This window comes from Xiphophorus couchianus, chromosome 17, assembly GCF_001444195.1.
Source record: "Xiphophorus couchianus chromosome 17, X_couchianus-1.0, whole genome shotgun sequence".
In the NCBI taxonomy this organism is placed as follows: Eukaryota; Metazoa; Chordata; class Actinopteri; order Cyprinodontiformes; family Poeciliidae; genus Xiphophorus; species Xiphophorus couchianus.
Window position 1 is genome coordinate 7568763 of NC_040244.1, and position 6245 is coordinate 7575007.

The following is a 6245-nucleotide window of genomic DNA, read 5'->3' on the forward strand; positions in this document are numbered from 1 at the left end:
TTAATGTTCAGTTCAACTTTTACACCATCTTGGTTACTTGTTTTTGACTTGTAAACTTTTCTAGTCTATCGCAACACTGCATTTTCTAAAATAATCCATTTTATGTTAATGCTAGCTCAGTTTAGCCAGGTTTCTGTTTAGCATAGCATGTTAAACTTATTTGCAAATGGTGATCACTGATGTCATCTTGATGTTTGAACCCACTAGATTTTCAGTATCAAATTTGATAAATAAAAATCATTAAGCATCACTTTAATGTCATAATTGAAGCTTGAAGAGAGGCTGACATACAAATTCAGCGGCAAATGCATTTAAATGACATCACGGGTGGAAGAGTTACAAAAACAATGTAAGAGGTCATGAAAGGTCAACCAGCCCCCCCTATTTCTGCAAATCAGATAAACTCAGTAACTCGGCTACATTTGAGCAGCAACATTTTTAGTTTGTGCTGCTTTGGCTTTGAAGATATTAATGAAAGTTTAAAGGTCATTTTGATTTTGTAAAAGTAGGGGGCTGGTTGACCTTTTGACCTACTTTCACTGATATCTTCAAAACCAAAGCAGCACAAACTAAACATTTTGCTGCACAAATGTTTGACACTACTTTTGTCTGACTTGAAGATGGTGGGGGGGGCAACTTCACTCAGGCTTCTTTACTTGATTCTTTAACTTTAGTACAATATATTACCCTTGAGTGAAAATAGGATGTCTTTTGTTCCACGACTCATGAAAGAAAATAAAACATTACATTTTTGGATTTTATTTTACATTTATAGTCCTGCATCTATAACTTTTTGGGCTTGGTATAGTTCTGACAATGTCCTTTTAATTTACATTTGCTTTTAATTTACAAACGCAAATTAAGTGTTTGGGGTTTTTCTTTCAAGTCTTATTTCTAAGATATTTAAAAACATTTTTTCCCCTTCCCAAAGATTACAAAAAAGGGATCTCATCTTCCATGATAAATGAGGCAGTAATCTTTCAGTAAGCTGAATTAACAGCGATGCATATTTCTAAATCCAGAAACCTCATAAAGAGCAGCGAGAAGAAATATTGTGTTTCAGCCTTCAAGTAAAAAAAATCAACAGTTTTTGTAGAATGAACCACTCCAACAAGAACGTCCTTTTCCGGGCTGTTTGTATGCTAATCTGCCAGTGTTGTCATGGCGAGATGACACACATTCACAAGCCCGTCTACATTATTGTAGCTCCGTTGATTTGGCAACAAGGGAAGCGTCTGTCATTGTGGCAGAGTGATTTGAATTGCAGAGGACACCAAGCTGCTATCAAGTTGAAAATGAAGCACATTTTTCAGACAAGTCAGCAGAGAATTAACAGTTTCATGTTTTTGGAGAATAAATGGCATTTCTTATTTATCCCAATAATGACTTGTAATGGGACTCACCTGTATAGATACTTATATGTAATATGACTTGTATCTTAATTGTAAAGAATATAAGTCACAAACACTGAAATTTGATTTTGAAAATTAGCTGTAACTCATTTTCGTTTTGGGCCAAATCAAGATTATGAAGGCTCTTAAAGGGCCGGTTGTGCCAGAATGTATTGATAAAACCTGATCACAAACTGTTAAAATACCAATCACTTCTTAAAATTAAATAATATTCTTATTTATGACGGTAAATGTGAATTTTTATTTCTGCCTGTATATTTCATGGACTATAATCTGACATCAACTAAGGCTGAGGCAGCTGTTTAATATAAGTAAAGTTTCTGACAATTCTTTTGAGAAAAATCTTCAATAAACTTCCAATTATGTATGATTTGTTGATTTTGCGTGAATTTCCACAATATTTCTTAAGAAACTGGAGGGACCGATTGATATAATTTGGCAGTGAACAGATAAAAAATACATTGTTTTGATTGGTAATGTAATATTTCAACACAACTAGTGTTAAATCTAGAATCTAGAGGGCCAGATGAAAAGCTATGGCGGGCCGGATTTGGCCCACGGGCCTTGAGTTTGACACATGTGCTGTAACTTTGAGAAACTCAAACATCAATTGAACCTAGTTTAATGACACTTTCAGGAAATTTTACCAAAAGCAAAGTCCAAGAAAAAAAAAGGTAGAGCAAATTTGAGGCCTGTGGGGAATTAAAACTTGGAAGAAGAAACGGGAGCGATTGAGGACACAAAGAAAGAAAGCTATTAAAATGAAAGAAGCAAATAAGAGTGAGCTCGCCTGCTGTGAGTCACTTTTGGTCTATTTAGCCCACAGTGCTTTCTGCTCCACTTATCACTTTGATAAAGCCCCAGAAATAACCTGCATTTTTTTCCTGACAAGAAGTTTCTCCAGAAGGCCACGGACGACTGGCGTCACTCTCAAATTGTCACCTGCCAACGACGACGTTTCCATCAAAGCGCCCCCGCATTACAAGTCGCCCCAGGAACCGCCCACTCCCGCCGCTGGACACGTGAAAACATCAGGAGCTATTTATAACATCCTCATCGTCTTCTATGACGGAATATCTGGTTGGTTTTTTTTTGTTGTTGTGGTTTTCTCTCCCCTCTCGCTTCTTTGCTCACTGTTGCCATGGAGCGTGATTCAATGACATCACAGGAAAGGGGGTGTGTGTTTGCTTGCGTGTCTCTGTGTGTGTGCATGAGATGAAAGCTGGAGTCTGCAGACGGAGTGAACATGGCCTGAACATATCGGGTGACGGGCAGAAGCACTAGCATCTAAACTGTGGTGTTGTGCATTAAACACGTAGAGCCGTCCAGCAGCCCACACAAAGGAGCAATCTGTCCCACACGCTGCTGCTCACAGCCGTGGAAATGCATGATGAAAAGCTAACTGGGCTAATGACTTTACGGGCCTTTTTCTCTCCAAAATGGAAGCCTCTTCATGGCAACGTTTCTCTGTGGTTACACACACTGTGTAGAGTTTTTACAGGTGATATCAGTTAATTTCTTTAGAGCCCCTGGGAGGATTATGTTGGGTTACTAAAAAATATTTTTTGCATGTTTGTGTTTTTCCAATTGAATTTGGACTATTTTGCACCGCTGAACGCAAAAATGACATCCATTTTTCTCAATCAGATAAAGTTTTTATTCTAATTTGATTTCTGACTAAATTGATTACATTTTCCTGACATTGTCAGTTGATTTTAATGTCCAGGAATAAATACCTGGACATTTATTCTATGATTCATTTTAATCTGAAAAGTTATAAATAAGTACTGAATTAATTTGAAAACAAGTAACATTTGCTGCCATTTTCTCCGAATTGATGTTTTAGTCGTGACGTCAATAACATCCAAAAATCAAGTTTCACTTGTTAATGGGTTTAGCTTTTACAATTTGGTGATCTTTTTATGTTTTTTAAAACTTTTTGCATTTTAATCACCTTTTAGTCTACAAGACTAAGCAGCAGTTTAGCAATTAGCATCTTAAATTCACACATTCAATTTGTCTTTATTGGTGATCTCAACAGTTTGGCAGCCATTTTAGGTCAAAGCTAGCTTGCAGCATAGCTAGGTAGCTATTTAGCATTAAGTACAGCAACATGTTTATCTTCATTAATGTTCAGTTCAACTTTTACAGCATTTTGGTTACTTGTTTTTGACTTGTAAACTTTTCTAGTCTATCTCAGCCCTGCATTTTCCAAAGTAATCCATTTTATGTTAATGCTAGCTCAGTTTAGCCAAGTTCCTGTTTAGCATATTATGTTAAACTTACTTTAATGGGTGATCAACAATGTCATCTTGAAGTTTGAACCCACTAGATTTTCAGTACCAAATTCGATCAAAAAAAATCATTAAGCATCACTTTAATGCTTCATTCTCAGGAATTCTCAGGGAACCGATCCATATGTGAGAACAAGTTATGCATTTTTAATGCTCATGTTGCATCCATAGTTCAGAAAGTTGGCCTGATTGAGGAAAACCAATGTGATTTTTGGATTCAGCGCATCAAAATTACCCTACAACGGTAGGAAAACCCCTGACAATTTTAGGCTGTTGACCAGAGTTAAATATCATATAAGTTTGACTTAATTCTTGTCAAGTTCTTTTTATTTTCATTTGCCGAAATGTGGAAAAACACATTAAAAATGCAATATTTAGCTAAAACATCGTCAGTAGTGTGTGGTATGACTAGCATGTTTTCGCGCAAATTGGAAATACTAGAATAAATTAGATTAGAAACAAAAATTTTATTTAAACTACCCAATTTTAAACAAAATTTAACTAAACTTGTTTAACAATTAAACAAATGTAGTTGTTTCATTTGCTTTAAACAACCGAAATTACAAATTCGTGCTTCTGCGTTCAAGGATTTTTCTGTTTTACGTCACCATAAACTAAGAGGCCAACAACTATATTTAATCATTAAAGGTTGGCGGATATTTGCAGCAAATGGTTTTCTAAAGAAAGATTTTGTGGTCAGATGACAAAGAATGAGCCGCTTAATCACAATGCGTGTGGGGCGACCCGGATCGTATAAAATGCACATTTGAAAAAAAAAAAGGGCATCCCTTACATAAAATACAGCAAAGAAGTGTGTGTAATAGTGCTCAGATTTCATTTTCTGTTAAATCCTGAAACCTATTTACATTTTTACAATGGCAATAAAGAGAGCTGCTTGAGTTGTAAGTGTAACTGCAATATTTATGCAGTTAAACTTATTGAACCTTTATGAATTGAGTACAATATTTTTAAATTTATGTACCGTACAACGTTTAAAACAAATGAGTAAATACAACCTAAAAGGAACTAAGATTTTTGAATGATTTAGATTCATAACAGCAGTAATAGCCATCATTATCTACAATGACTTTGAAGAATTTGACATTAGTTAGAATAACATTTCATTTGCCTTTGGGATCAATAAAAGTATTTCTGCGTTTGAATCTGAAAATATGACAGTTCCAAACTGTAAAAATAATCTTTACAGTGAGATAAAAACAATCTAAATCTCTTTCTGCATTTAAAAGAAATTTGAAAATTATTACAATAAAGCAATATGATGTTGGATAAGCTGATGATTTTTTGTATATTTTTTGCTTATTTGAAATGTGATATTCTAATTTTTTTTTTATGTGAATAGGAGGTAAATAAAAGTTCATACTTTGTTCTGCTTCTTTTCATACATATCTCCTTTTAGTTGGAATATGAACAATTCATATTTATTTTTGAGTGATTGAAATAAAATGACATAAACAAAAAAAAAATCTAATTTACAAAAAAGCTACACCAGATATATGATAAACAGCGTTGCCAGATTGCTTTTGAACACGTTTGGCAGGAAAAAAAACAACTTTGGATGGGTTGTTAAAATTTGATTTTCACAACATTTGGCAAATTTAAAAAAATATATTTTAGAAGAAAATTCTTTCAGCGTTGTCACTGTGTGGCAGAAAATCACAAAACTTAATAAAACGCCATTTATTTTGAAATGTCCGAGTGCAACGTAATGATTTAAACGTACATCGCTCCACAAGAAACACAATTTTCATCTTTATTCCAATGAGATCTAGTTCGGGTCAGAATATATAATCACAATATAGTCACAGAATATGTAATCACAATTATGTAAGGGGAAATTAACTTTAACAGGCCTACCTGAACTCCAGTTTCCTGCTGATTGAACCTGTCGCAGCAGGAAAGCCACAGGTGAAATCATAGAGGGGTGTAAAACTCGAGTTTTAATAATACTTTAATTTTATTTTCTCAAAATGCGACTTTTATAGCAATTTGAACTGGTTTCAAACATTCATTTAGTTTAAATAGAGACTTTTTGAAGCCGTGACTAGCTAATATGTTGCTAACACGCTTAACGTCTCGCTCTTACTGATTTTTATCGGCGGTTGGCAAAAACCGTTTGCATTACCGCCACCTACTGGCATGGAGTGTAACTCAAAACGTCTACATTATTTCATATATGAATTATTGATTAACTTCGTTTTCGTAAGAATAATAAATGAAAACTTTAATACTTTTACTTTTTTCTTAATCTGTATTTACAGTAAACACCAGAGTTTTTAGAGCGCAGGTAGTGTAAACAGTAGCATTTAGTGAATCGCTGTCGCTTTTCAGAGGTAAAGTTCACGCTACTGACGACCTGAACACATTTGGAGCTGATTTAACGTCGCCTCTCTTTCCATTTGCGCAGATTGACATCGAGGCCTGCATGCAGATAAACCATGGAAGGTGAAAAAGGTCAATTTGATTTGTGGTGGTGAAATTCAATTTAACCAATCATTACTAAAGTCAGGACATGCCTGTC